This window comes from Lissotriton helveticus, chromosome 6 (genome assembly GCF_964261635.1).
Source record: "Lissotriton helveticus chromosome 6, aLisHel1.1, whole genome shotgun sequence".
Classification (NCBI taxonomy): Eukaryota; Metazoa; Chordata; class Amphibia; order Caudata; family Salamandridae; genus Lissotriton; species Lissotriton helveticus.
This window is the reverse complement of record NC_136067.1, coordinates 617,025,855-617,041,343: the sequence shown is the minus strand read 5'-3', so window position 1 is coordinate 617,041,343 and position 15,489 is coordinate 617,025,855. Positions and strand designations below refer to the sequence as shown.

Below are 15,489 nucleotides of genomic sequence, written 5' to 3'. Positions count from 1 at the left end.
AAAAATTATTAAAAATAAATAACTAACATATACTTAAAAATACTTAAATAATCTTAAAATTATTAAATAATTAATTTAAGTTATACAAAAAAATAATACAATTTTTTTTGTTAAAACATATATATATATTAACATAATATTATTTAAAAATATACAATATTATTACCGTAGCATAGCAAAAGTGTTAAAATTACTATTCCCACTCCAATAAGTGCAACAGTAGGGAAAGCGTTGGATAGCGTAGCGGTAAAAATTACTATTCCGACTCCAAAGAGTTCAACAGTAGGGAAAGCGTTGGATAGCGTAGGGGTAAAAATTACTATTCCCACTCCAAAGAGTGCAACAGTAGGGAAAGCGTTGGATAGCGTAGGGGTAAAAATTACTATTACCACTCCAGTGAGTGCAACAGCAGGGAGAGCGTTGGATAGCGTAGGGGTTAAAATTACGATTCCCACTACAGTGAGTGCAACAGTAGGGAAAGCATTGGATAGCTTAGGGGTAAAAATTACTCTTCCCACTCCAGTGGGTGCAACAGTAGGGAAAGCGTTGGATAGCGTAGGGGTAAAAATTACTATTCCCACTCCAGTGAGTGCAACAGTAGGGAAAGCGTTGGATAGCGTAGGGGTAAAAATTATTATTCCCACTCCAAAGAGTGCAACAGTAGGGAAAGCGTTGGATAGCGTAGGGGTAAAAATTACTAATCCCACTCCAAAGAGTGCAACAGTAGGGAAAGCGTTGGATACCGTGGGGGTAAAAATTACTATTACCACTCCAGTGAGTGCAACAGTAGGGAAAGCGTTGGATAGCGTAGGGGTAAAAATTACTATTCCCACTCCAAAGAGTGCAACAGTAGGGAAAGCGTTGGATAGCGTAGGGGTTAAAATTGCTATTCCCACTCCAAAGAGTGCAACAGTAGGGAAAGCGTTGGATAGCGTAGGGGTAAAAATTACTATTCCCACTCCAGAGAGTGCAACAGTAGGGAAAGTAAATACTTCATATATTATTTAAAAAATATATAAATTAATATCTATAAAAAAAATAATAAAAAGTAATTACCAATTTAATATAATATAATAATTAATCAATTAAAATTACAAATTAAAATTAATTTGTACAATTAGTTTCCTATTACTACAAATTATTTACAAATTAACAAATTAATTAACAATTAAAAATTAATTAACAATTAATTCAAATTAAATACAATTAAATAAATTGAATTTTTAAATTAATTATGAATAAATTACTTCCCACCCACAACCCGCTACAGAAAATAAATTAGTAAAATTAACATAATTAGCAATTAATCAATTCATTAAAATGAATTCTAAATAAATACCAATAAATAATTTTACATATTTAAATAATTATAAATAAATTACTTCCCACCCAATTCCCCTATAAACCCACAACCCGCTACAGAAAATAAATTAGTAAAATTAACTTAATTAGCAATTAATCAATTAATTAAAATTAATTGCCAATTAAAATGTAATTAGTTACCAAATATAAATTAATTAACAATTCATTAAAAATTAAAAATGAATACCAATAAATAAATTTACATATTTAATAATTATAATTAAATTACTTACCACCGTATTCCCCTATAAACCCACAACCCGCTACAGAATTAAATTACGCAAAAATAAAAAAAATCATTAATTAAAATAAATTATAACATAAATACACACTTTTCACACATATAATAACATAAAAAACTATAAAAATTTCGATATTATTAAAAATTCGATAATTTTAATAACCTATATTATATACTTCGATATTTTCACTTTCTATATTTTTAACTTTCGATATTACATTACTTACCATAAAAACTATATTTTTGATGTCTATATTCTGTCCATTCGATATTTTGTCCATTCTATATTTTACACTCGATATTATGTCCATTCGATATTTTTTACTCGATATTTTGACTGTTTACCAGCAATTACCTGCACAACAGCACCACTATTACACTTACTTGAAACCATATTCAGCACTGAAACAGTATCACACCAACAGCATTCATTAAAAACACTTGCAGTGTCAACAGCTGCAGAATTACAGCCCCAGACACGGTAGAAAAGGAGCCCAGCATCTAACATGGAACACCACCACTGCAGGTACCAGGGAAGAGTCAGCCAAGTTCATAACATGCCCTCAGGTTTTAGGAAGGAAGACATCTTACTGACTAACGTTAACTGCATAAACATTCCAATGTTGTGACAGTCTGTATTATCATTCACTGGAGTGACATAACCCCTCTATAGCTTCATTTTACCAATTTGTGCTCCAGGGAGGATTGGACGTACCTAGGAGTTTACCAATTAATACATATACTATAGTTTACCATCGGACCCCATTCTTCCATTAGGTGGCATTTTAACAAAGGACTCCCCAAGTCCTAAACGTCATCTTTTGGAATATTGCGGGCCTTCGCCCTAAGGTTGAAGATGGTAGTGCCCTGAGCTTCCTGGAGAAGTACAAAATGATCTGCCTCCAGGAGACATGGTCTACGAGCGAACTCCATCTCCTAGGTTATAGAACTTATTTCTCTCCAGCTCTAGCGGGAGTTATGGTCAGGCCCAAGGGAGGACTGACCATTTTCATAGCAAATACAATACCAGATATGAAAGTAACTGTTGTGGATCTGGATGTTAACTTCCAGCTCCTCCGCCTTTTTTTTTAACAATAAAGAGACCATCTTTTTGCTTAATCTGTATAACAATTTAGCGGAAGGGCAGGTCTTGAGGGTTGTGTCTAATCTCTATGATAAGCTTTCCCAGCTTAGTCAGGATCACGGAGAAAAAGGAACCGTGAATATTGTTTGGGAGGGGACTTTAACCTGCACCCCTGCCCACTTAGCAGTAATAACATCTGCGGGCTAGTGGACGAACATGATATCCCCCTCGTCCATTTTAGCCATACTAAGATGGGGTCCCACATGAATGAAGTTACGTCAGCTTTAGGTCTTACAATAGTTAATAATTTGGTACCAACCCTAGACCGGTTGCTACCAACATATCTAGGGAGGGGGCATGAAACAACAGTCGACTATGTTTTAGTATCGAATCCTCTTGTTAATAGAGTAAGGAACTTTGAGGTGCACCCAACATATTAGGTGATTGTTCTGCCCTCAGGTTTGAACTTCATCTGATACACTCACACTCATCCTCACAGATTATAGCAAATGCACTAGGTCAGAACACTCTACATATAGATAGGATAAATGGGTTCTCTATACGATGGGATAAGATACACCCTGGGCAAATCACTGAAAAGCTGATCAGAGTAGCCTATCCACATATCATGAGATGTCTTGATCTAGCAGCTACAGATGAGGAAGTCTTAAGTAACTTTGCTGTAATCCTAGTAAAAATAAAGGAATTACTGACAGCAAAGCCAAAAACAGATCAATCTAGGAAGGCTGGGTGGTTTAATCATAGCTGTACGGCGGCCCATACTAAATTAAAAGTAGCTTTGAATAAAACCACCAGAGACCCACAGGCAATTAATAGGCTCAGGAAAGAGTATACTATTGCGCGGAAGAAGAGAAAGGGCGAATTGAAACAAGCCCTGTGGGATCAACTACACAAAAGCGCCCTAGAGAAAAATAGTGAGGCCTTTTGGAGAGTGGTGAAATCTCCATATTTAGCAGATGACAACCTCCCTAAAATAGAAGTCGCAATTGAGGAATCAGTTTGGGTGTCCCATTTTTTGAAAATATTCCAGAAGAACCCGGTTCTAACAGGGACAGATGTACCCTCCCCTGCAGTTTCATATCCTATTTCCCTAGATTTTGACATATCTGAGGTGCTTCTGGCCCTAAATGCTAGTAAGAATGGGAAAGCCCCGGGTCCCGATGGGGTTCCCGTGGATCTTTTTAAGCATAATACTGATCTTTGGGTCCCAATACCGACCAGGGTGTGTAGAGAAGTAACAGAGAAGGGACTGTTGGATTCTTGGACCAAATCCATTATGGTTCCAATATTTAAAAAAGGAGATTGGCAAGAGGTATCTTGTTACCGCCCTATCTCACTGCTGGACTCGCTGGGCAAGGTAGTGGGTAGAGTTGTGCTCGAGCGTCTCCAGCTGTGGGCTGAGGACGGGGGTCCTCTCCAACCTCCAATTCGGTTTTAGGGAGGGTTTTGGCACAACAGAACAGGCCTTAAATCTTTCTATGATGCTGGGGAAATATGTTCAAGCAAAACAGGGCAAGCTATATATGGTCTATGTAGACTTGTTCGCTGCTTTTGATTGTGTCTCCCACGCAAAGCTTTGGACTGTTCTGATACAAATAGGAGTAGACGCTCCCCTTGTAGCTTTTTTGAGGGAGCTATATTCCAAGGCCTCTGCGAGGGTACGTTTCGGTACAAAGGGTGAACTATCGGCGTCATTTGTAGTAGAGCGTGGTGTTTGTCAAGGTTGTGTCCTGGCCCCCTTTCTGTTCTCCCTCTATATAAATGGCTTGGAGGTGGAGATGTTGAGGGGGGGTCAGGACCTACCCCAAGTACGAAAGCGTCCGATTCCCGCTCTGCTCTATGCAGACGACGCCGTGATACTGGCTCGTACTCCACACGAATTGCAGAAGGCTTTGGATAGGTATTAACACTTCATGGGGAGCCTTGACTTACATATAAATATAAAAAAGACATATGTAATGGCAGCAGGCACAGGGAAAAACTGGTTAAAGATATTTTCCTTAGTAATCAAAAACTTGAATTAACGGCCCGTTATCCCTACTTAGGCATTGTAAAAGATGAGAAATTGAATTGGAAAGCTGCGGTTGAGGCAAGAAAACATCTTTTCATGAGAGCCATCGCCGCCCTTATAAACTTCTCACAAAGGCTGGGTAAAAGGCCCCCCGTGGAACTGTTAAAAATGTATTGTGCTAAATGCCAGTCAATAGCCCTGTATGGGGCTGGAGTGTGGGGGCATGCCAACATTAGTGCCGTGCAGGTGGCAGAAAATACTTTTTTAAGGTTTCTCTTAGCGGCACCCAAACGAATTTCCACATTAGCCGGTCATATGGAATTGGGGATACCCTACTTAGGGGAGTTAGTAAAAATCCAACCACTTTTACTTTGGCGACGAATTTGGGTTTCTGAAAAGAATTTAATTACAAAGTAAATCATGGCAGATTGCATGGAATTAGACTACTCACTGAATATTAGTTGGCTCCTCTATGTGAAAAACTTTTTAACTGACTTAGGGTTAGAGTCTTACTATACAGCACCTGAGGAGATTCGTGAAATCTCGAGGAAGGATCTGAAAGCAAGGGCACTGAGCTATCTAGAAGGCTTAAGGCTTGCTAGTGAAGCCACGAAACCTTCTGCCCAACATGTAATTGCGGTTCAGATCACCTTGTTAATTCAGCCCTATTTAACACATGAGTTTAAAGTATTCGAGCGACTTCTTTTGATGAGATTTAGATTAAATCTCTTCCACCGATTAGTAGCATTCCCAATGAGAAATAGCTGGGATCTAATTCTTTTGCCTTGCCCCTGTGATGATACATCAGAACAGACGACTATACACACAATTCTGTTGTGTAAGTTTTATCATGTTCATCGGAAACTCTGGTGTTACCTTTGCTAAAACAGTGGGGTATTATTAGGCAATGTCCCCCAGCTATGTTGCGACTACAGTTTTTAGAGTCTGAATGTATTTGTTATCACGTCGTCAATTTCTTGAAATGTATTTTTAAACATAGAACAAATTTGTAAAGAATCTTTCTTACTTATGAATTGGATAATTTTTATCGTTGTCCAGATAGTGATCTTCAATGCTAGTGTGGAAACCTTATTTTTAAATTGTAATGATTGTGTATTACTTGCTAATATGTTTTTTTTTATCTGACTAACACTGCTTTTATGGTTTTCTATTTTTGCAAAACCGAATAAAGAAAGAAATATATATATATATAGTTTACCATCACCACCCCGGTCTACTGCAGGACGGTTGGGATCACCAGCAGAATCAGGTGACCGAATTAATGTCTGCAGGCACAGCACGATAGGGCACACTTTAAGACCAAAATATCTTTCTCATGAGTGCTAGCTTTAAGGTACTGGCCATTACCACAATGCACCTGGCAGGTGGCCAATCCACTATCCGTACCAGCACCTGCTTAGTGCTCCAGTGCCCGAGCTGCTGCCTGCTAGTTGTGAACACCTCTTGAAAGAACAGAACTAGTCACACCCAGATATACAGATTAAAAATCAAAGCATGGACTGGCACTCCCAAAATTAGCAGTCAAGAGCCATCTGCCTAATGGAAGATCACACGCTGCCATCATTCTTTAAAGCACTCATGCATACAGACACGTGTCAACACGTCATCGTTTTGATTCATCATTCTATACATTATAATCCAGAACAATGTAAAGGCTTATTTTTTTAGCTGGGCGAATTTCCCGGGAGATTACATATTTTGCCCAGATTATCCCGATTTTCAGTCAAGTGCCAACAATGTGACCAGAGACCTGGGTTTCTTCTTTCACTTTAAATCCACACACATTAATTTGAAGGAAAACGCGTTTTGAAATGCATACAAATCAAAAGCGTTTACTAATACATGCTTTCATTTATATGTATATTAACTTACATTAAATTAAGCCAAATCCTATGTTTAGGATGCTTGTATAGCGCCCACTCGCTGCTGGATGGCAGGGAGCTTGTTTCGCAGCGCACAGATTGAAAAGGGGGGGCCCTCGGCCCCCCCGCACGCATGGCGGCGCGGCGACCGCTTCCCCCCCTCCCCTCTGTGTGCCTCTCGGTGGTGGGGGCGGGCCCTTGGGCGCGACCCACCACCGATTGGCCGGCGGCCTTCCTGACCCGGATACCAGTGGAGGATGTCCGGGTTAGGGGGGGCGGGCTACTGGAGGGGCGGGGCGGAGGGGCGTCGCTACTCCACCTGGCCCCTTGGGAATAAAGAGGCGGGGAGCGCCCGGGAGATCCCCTTGTCCCTGGACGCTCCCCCACAGCACGGTGTGCCCCGCGCTCGGGGCTTCTTTGTTTCCCTGGACGCTCCCCCACACTGGTCGTGCCCCGCGCTCGGGGCCTCCTAATTTTCTGTTTTTTCTCTGCAGGATGCAAGCAAGTCGGGATCGGTCCAGCGGGAGAGGGAGGATGTCCCTGGTCGGTCGTGGACCTGGAATCGGCGGAGAATGGCGAACGGCTGTGCTCCACGTGGACAGGATGACCGGGGGGCCCGTTTTCCGAGGACGCGTGGCGCAGGAAGAGAGAGAGCCCAGGAGAGGTCGGGAGTCTTCCAGCACGGAGCCCGGAGGTTGGCATGACTCGGACTGGGGCTTAAAGGTGAGCCATGGGCCTGGTTGGCAGGTGAAATGCAGGTTTCTTTTTTTTTTTTTTTGCCGTGTGGGCTATTAGCGAGCCATAGTGCTTTAGACTGGTGTGGACTGATATGTGCAAGCCCCCCCGCAAACGCTGTCTTAAAGGCGGGCCGTGACTATGGCTCAATTAGCAGAGCGCTCGCCTGTGGCCTGGGAGACCCGGGCTCGAGTGTCAGGGTAGGCGGGAAAAGCAAATGTAAAAAATGAAATTTGGTGTTCAGGACCACTCGAAGTGTGAATCGGGATGTTTTGCTACAGTCATGACGCGGGGGGTGCTTGTTAAGGTTAGCATATTAAGGTCTGAGGGGGTATCGAAGGACAATGCTAGTAATGGAAGCTGTGCGTGTTGAGCCCCCTTGGGACTAGGTGCGCAAAATATGCTTCATTTGTTTTTGCCTGGTAAAGCGAAATTTGGGGAAATTATGCGAAATGCAAATCTGGCGTTTAACACGATATTGTATCACAAAATGAATCACATTTCATGCAGAAAATAAGGAGTTGCTCGTCTTCTGTTTGTTTTATTTGCTCCAGCGCTACCGCAATCGGCCGGTTACCTAAATGGCATGAAATTGTGCGACATGGCATAATGGCAGCATTGCAGGAATTTTGTACAGTACGAAATTCAAGATATTACGCAAGATTATGCAGGAGAGAGTTATTAGACTCCGGTAAACCTTATCCCACTACTGACAAAATTTTAAGTCCATAATACGGGGGGGCCCAATTAGCGTTAGAGAGTGTGATCTGGTTATCAGTCTGAGTCTGCAGTGCAGCAATGTCATTTTGAGGTGACCACAGATAGTATCTACCTCCCCTGATCATCCACGGGGTATCGTTCATCAAGCCCTTGCTACACCTGGTTCAGGGCATGCATGAGCCCCTCAGAATGAATTAAGACCCTGGTGTTTCTGTGCTGTAAACGGACAGGGTTTTAAACTGTCTCAGATGCACAATAACAGCATGATTCTTAGAGTTGCGAAGTCAGGCGGGGACAGGCGTTTGCAGGGACAGGCGTTTGCATGAAAGCAGACGGTTGCCGACACAACGCAGGACAAAAACTATTTCATTCTCCAGTATAGAGCTCATGGGAGTGGCTCTCTGTTCGTTCCCCTTTAGAACTATCCAGTTTCTGCGGTCGGTTTGATGAATGCCATGCATAATCAGGCTATTTGTAAAGATGGTAATCTTGCAATAGGGCTCTGTTTTGAGCCCTGGCACAGGTGCCCTGTTTTTCCGGACTGCAGGGACAGCAGGCACTTCGATGTACCTGTGCACACACTGCTCACTTCTCACTAGTGGAGTACGAGCCATAGTAGCTGCTTATTTATCTTCTACAACTAACAACCATTGAAAACTTTGTAGGTATGATGTCATTTGTTGTTGTATCATATATCTGGATGCAATAACTGAAACAGCGAAGCTCAATTAGGGCAGCACACTAGGCTAAGCACAGATGTCAAGCTTACGTAATTTTAAACCACGCCCTTAATTAAGGCGTGGCCCACTACTGTAACTCTAGCTTACGTATGTCGGGTATTGTATCTGTCACTATCTATTGCTATATTTTACTACTGAACAGGCAGTCGCAAGTGCTGGTAGCTTTCAGACAACAGGGTCATGATTTGAATGGGGCAGCAGGTGCAGTGGCGCCGGGTCACAAAGTTTCAGGGTGTGGCGCATATTGCACAGTAAGGTATCCAACGAACGCATAATGTAGCCTTCTGCTTATATAAAGTAAAACAATGAGCTCAGGTGTAGCCTTTACAGTGAGTCATCCCGTAGGCCAATGTTAAACATCTTGCATCCACTTGATGTTCAAAGAGTATGATGCAAAAGCACTGCCTTTAGCCCTGATGTGAATTACACTGTTTGTTTAACGTCCTCTTCTTTATACAGGAGACTAACATTCTTTCGTTTTAAATACAAAACATTTCATATGCGCTTAAACTAGTGTCGCATTGGGTTTAATTCTGCTTGGCAGGGAGTACATCATTTGCGTGCTGGGTTTGAAATGGTGTTCTTTTCGCATGTGTTGTGTGATTATCTGGCCTGCTATTGTTCGCCAGGAAGTTCGTGAGTCATCAACATTGGTCAGACTGGGTGACGTTGCTTGGCCAGTCGGTTCATGCTACACTTTGTTTGCTCTATTCCTACAACAGTTTACTCATGTAACGGGTCCTATGTTACTGTGCTCTGACACCTTCGGGTAAAATCAGCGCTTTATAAAAGCGCATAGGATAGAATTAGTCGTACATCTGTAGGTATCCAGACACATTGCGCTGGATTACTGACTTGTCTGCGTATGTAGCGTACACCTACGGAGGATGAGTGTGCAGAAGGAGTGCCATGGAATTCAGAGCTGTTTACAAGGACGTACAAACAGAAATGTAGGGATCTGCACTATCTCATGGGTGAATATGGTACACACGCTCAAAATACAGTGACACGTTTGGGGTAAACAGAGCATAGATGCACATGCGTAGGGGGCACACACGGACTGTGACAGTCCAGAGTTGGGAATAGTGCACGGTAATGGTGGTAGTTTTACCTTTGTGGGCCAAGCCGCTGCACGCACCGGCCAGGAGTTTCAGTGCAAAACAGTGAGCGAGGCCGGTGCTTTAGTTTGCTCCGTGTTACCACTTTTCTGCAGTGGTTAAACGTGTTGTATTACGGCATGGTGCTGTTTCATTGTGTACCATGTTTGTAACTTTGGCACTGTGATTACAAGTTTCCTTAGATCACCCGGGTGCGGGTGCTAAACACATTCCTTAATCGCCGTGATGCCCGGGCTACATATGCCTTTTTTGTGTTCATTCCTGGGCTTCTTTATTGATGTCCTCCAGGCACTTGCAATATTTTATCCAAGCCATGGTTGCTGCTTATTTATCTTACGCACGGAACAGCCATTGACATAAGTCAAATTTTGACACTCTAGAATTACTATCATTGGTGTCTGCTGAGGTGATAGTTAGAACAACCGTGGAACCATTCACGAATAGGGTATACCCCCTTCTCTTGGGGTCCTCCTGGGGAGTAACGCACATCTAAGGGTAGGGCTTGACGAGACTGTGAAAGCCAGTTTCCCAGGTCCCACATTCCTGTGCAAGCCAAGGCAGAAAGCCAAACAAGGGACTTATTCCATTGTGAAGGTAATCAACATCTGAGGTGCTGTTCACTATTCTAGGGGGGACATTGCACCAGTCCAAACGACCCTTCATTGATGATCGGTTAAAGTCAACCTTATTAGTAAGCTATCCTAGTGGTAGCTGTATTGCGTGCAGCCTTCAGGCTAAGTCTTGAAGGAATGTAGAGCAGCTTGTTTTACCACTCTATAATCTCATGAATGAGTAAATGAAAAGAGAACAGGTGTATAACAAATATATGTATTTGTTCTAAACACATCCCGTTAGTTCCTTTACGAGGCTAAAGGCAAGAAATTACAGTCAGTAAACTTATTTAACACACAAGTAAATTGGCACAATATACGTTGAGCCTATGATGAGATTAGAGGCGAATAATTACAGTCTGTAAACCTATATAGCACACAGTAATTTAGCACCATATACGTTGGGCTCTAGGGGTGTACCAAAGCCATATATTAATAAAGTGGTAGGGGAACCACGAATGGCATAGAGACAGGGCCTAGAGCCTGTAGAAAGACTACTTGGGGTCCTGATAATCCTACACACCCTGATGTCACACCTAAAAGGTGCCCAAGAGCCTAGTTGCGGCATCACATAGTTCTGGGGATGCGTGTGATCATGTCCGGTTGGCTAGGATGATATTTAGCAGAAGCCAAAGTGGCGAGCGAAAAAGGCCCTTGGGCCAGCTTACAGCCTGGCATAGTTAGGGCTGTGCTAATCCTTTCAGCTAAAGACTTTGATGCTGCACTGTTAAGTAGACTGTCTTGTTTTCACACATAGATCCTATGCATAAAGACGTGGGTAGAAAAACAGGATTAAGAGGCGATGTCCTCGCCTGCAGCACAACTTTCTTGTAGTAACAATGAATGTGAAAATAGGAGGCCAATTTTTACAGCCTAGCATGGTTAGGGCGGTGCTGATCCTATGCTTAACGACCTAGATGCTGCACTAGCAAACAGACTGGCCTTTTCAAACCTAGACCCTATGGCCTAAAGACGCGGGTGGAAAACCAGGAATAGGAGGTGATGTCCTGGTCTACAGCAGAATTTTTAGTAGCCATAAATGTGCCGTGGCACTGCCACTGGGTCACTGTACTGCACACGGGATATTGTGGCACTGCCACTGGGTCACTGTACTGCACACGGGATATTATTCCTAATAAAGGTCATTATACAGGGCACTCTCCGTAACACTAATTCAATCACAATACATGGGACACAAACTGAGGCTATGCTTAACATTTACTGTCGAAGTGTTAATGAGTAGTCATCTGGCGCTAATCTTATCTAAAACTTAGCAAGTGATGGTAATGTAAGACTAGCACGTGTACAGCAGTTATCGCCAGAAACACTAATGGTTGTGTTTATCTTTTCCATTTATGTATGACCGGGTCCATGGTGGATACCTGGAGTGCTCCTCATCACAACAGCTGCAACAGGTGGACAGCCCAAGGGATGCTTACGTCAGTCACGGCTGGGTCCATGGCGGATATCTGAGGGGTGCTCCACACCGCAACATCAGCAGCGGGTGGACGTCAAAAGGGAAGCATACGTCGAGAAAGAGGACACCCAAGGGCCCAAGTAGCGCTGGCAGGTGTAAGTGCTACCCATTCCCTAAGGTGGAAGTGGGAATTGTCACCCAGGTTTTCTTGGTCTTTTCCTGGTTCTTTCAGTTTCTCAAACCTGTGACGCAGGGGAGGAACTCATCACCAGAAGTGGAGGAGCTACAACGTCCCAGCACAAGCAACAGGCTGGACGCGGGACAGGGAAGATCTGGTTTGGGGGTCTGTGCCTTGGTCAGTTCAGGAACTTCTTTCAGGGACTCTTAGCTCAGCAGCCCGACCCCCCGTCAGTGGTGATACTTCACCTAGGGGGGAATGACTTGGCCAAACTTGGGAGGCGAATACTCATTGATGAGTTCATCTCCACTGCGGGTGGGTCTCCAGGACTTGCCCGGGTGGCACAGTAGTAGGGTCTCAACTTATCCCGCGGTGGCAGGGGCGAGGGGCGGACTCGGTCAGGGCGTTGAATCACTCGGTAAAGAGGGTCAACACACAGTTGGACAAATTATTTCAAGCCCCCCCGGTTGCAGACGATCCAACATGGGTGTATTTGAGGTGCATAATTCTACCTGGTGAGGGGAGTCCATTTGACGGAGGAAGGAAAGGTCCTGTGGTCTGATAATGTCAGGGCCTGGTTGGAGGGTTTTGCTAAAATGAGAACTTTCTAGGGTAGGTCAAGGCAGGGGGAGGCCAGATCGTCGGTTAACAATGCTGGCCTGTGGCGGTAAGGTCATGACCGGTGAGCACATATTTTAAGGTCTGAGGGGGCGGGCATCATCCTATGGAGGTTCCCGCCCAGGGGGAGGGGCCATTGGCCACTCCTAGAACTCCAGGGGCAAGGTAATTGATGCTTCAAAGGAGCGCGGGTCAGGAGTAGTCACGCTTTCCTTAGGCTGGTAGCCACCCCGCGCGCGCATACTCATGACGTCACCGGATGGCGCAGAGTAAGGGCCCTCCTTTAGTGGGTAAATGGAGTTCACGGCGTAGACCGGGCGATTACCGGAGCATGACTGCGCATGCGCACAGCTCTAGGTGAGGCGCAGCTTGTAGGACCTGACACCGGTTAGCGACCTTGCCATATGGCCAGAAATGTACAGAAATCAAGATGAGGATGTTAGATTCGGTTGAGAAACAACATGTATTAGAATTTTTTGTTAAGGTTAGCCTCTCAAACTTGTTGATGATATTGTATCTAATGTCCTGCTGATTTTTGTATACATTGTTGATCATGCAATTAAAACCTTTTTTAATTTCATATCTTAATAAATACGGCCGGGGGACTAGCCCCCGCCTTCCAAAGATAAAGAAGCCTCATGTTCATGTTTCTGGGTGTTGGGTGCCGGATTGGGGGGGGCGGCAGCCAGTCGCTGACCATGTGAAAAGGGGGGGCCCTCGGCCCCCCCGCACATATGGCGGCGCGGCGACCGCTTCCCCCCTTCCCCTCTGTGTGCCTCTCGGTGGTGGGGGCGGGCCCTTGGGCGTGACCCACCACCGATTGGCCGGCGGCCTCCCTGACCCGGATACCAGTGGAGGATGTCCGGGTTAGGGGGGGCGGGCTACTGGAGGGGCGGGGCGGAGGGGCGTCGCTACTCCGCCTGGCCCCTTGGGAATAAAGAGGCGGGGAGCGCCCGGGAGACCCCCTTGTCCCTGGACGCTCCCCCACAGCACGGTGTGCCCCGCGCTCGGGGCTTCTTTGTTTTCCCACCCACCATCCCTGTAACCAAAAAATGTTGTTGCTTCACTAAGTCTGGTTTGAGCGTCATTTTGCTAGCGTACTGTTAACATGTCTTACATGCGTAATCGAACTTTATCTGGACTGTATATTTTGATGATGTAATTTTGTTTAGGAATTCTTTCCCTTTGTAGCGAACTGTGTGTAAAGTGCTTTGATGCCAATTGTGTCTAGGCCTTTTTTCCCTTTGTAGCTTTACGTTGATGCGTGTTATTAATTAGCCAGTGTAGCTGTCCTTTAGAATTTTTTCCATAGGTCGTCGTATTTATTAGGTATGGGGCATGCGGTAAGGTCATGACCGGTGAGCACATATTTTAAGGTCTGAGGGGGCGGGCATCATCCTATGGAGGTTCCCGCCCAGGGGGAGGGGCCATTGGCCACTCCTAGAACTCCCAGGGGCAAGGTAATAGATGCTTCGAAGGAGCGCGGGTCAGGAGTAGTCACGCTTTCCTTAGGCTGGTAGCCACCCCGCGCGCGCATACTCATGACGTCACCGGATGGCGCAGAGTAAGGGCCCTCCTTTAGTGGGTGAATGGAGTTCACGGCGTAGACCGGGCGATTACCGGAGCACGACTGCGCATGCGCACAGCTCTAGGTGAGGCGCAGCTTGTAGGACCCGACACCGGTTAGCGACCTTGCCATATGGCCAGAAATGTACAGAAATCAAGATGAGGATGTTAGATTCGGTTAGGAAACAACATGTATTAGAATTTTTGTGTTAAGGTTAGCCTCTCAAACTTGTTGATGATATTGTATCTAATGTCCTGCTGATTTTTGTATACATTGTTGATCATGCAATTAAAACCTTTTTTAATTTCATATCTTAATAAATACGGCCGGGGGACTAGCCCCCGCCTTCCAAAGATAAAGAAGCCTCATGTTCATGTTTCTGGGTGTTGGGTGCCGGATTGGGGGGGGGGGGGGCGGCAGCCAGTCGCTGACCATGTGACTCATCTGAATAAACTGCGCTGCTCCTCTGCAAAGAGCTACAGCGCACCGTCAGGGGTAGGAAGCACTATATGCGCACGTATAGAGACATACACACATTCTTCGCTCAGTGAGCATTTTGAAACGAAACATCAGATCATGATTCACGATATTAAAACTAATACGTACGAGGACAGAGGATGTCCTTCTGGCTCAGTTGTAGTCCTATAATTGACGTCGGCAGAGGCTGCCTCCGGTGCAAAATTAGGGGGGGGGGGGACTCTGTTTTTTTTGCATTGCGTGCAAAGCAAGGAAGGCTGTTTTGTTGTTGCAATTATAGCACGGTGAAATCCGGTTCGTGCTCTACTGACTAACATTTTTTATTCAATAATTGTAATTGCGTTATACACCCTCCAACCGCCCACCCATTTCATCGGAACGTCACAGCTGTAGGTTTCTGGTGTCTGGCGAGCATTTCCTCTGTTGCTGGCACCAGACAGGCACTCGGATGGCAGCGACAGAAGGTGAGGTGCAGTGACAGGCTCTCGGCTTCCCATCCTCAGTCCTTAATGAGCTCGAGTGAGAAGTCACTTCTGTGTGTCTCATCACTGTAGCAGGAATTCGCTGGGAGACTGCGGTGTAGTGAGCAGGTAGACGCATGGCATGCTGTACAAAAGACACTGTCTAATCTAACCCTATTATTATTGATTACGCGAGCCTAAAAATAGTCTCGGCACATAAGCAGTGGAAGACTACAAGTCACCCA

General features: G+C 44.8%; 1 protein-coding gene across 8 annotated transcripts in view; it reads right to left on the bottom strand.

Moving 5' to 3' along the window:
* The window catches only part of MYO6 (myosin VI), a 909,629-nt gene that overhangs the window by 72,822 nt on the left and 821,318 nt on the right, over positions 1-15,489 (bottom strand). The window lies entirely within an intron of this gene.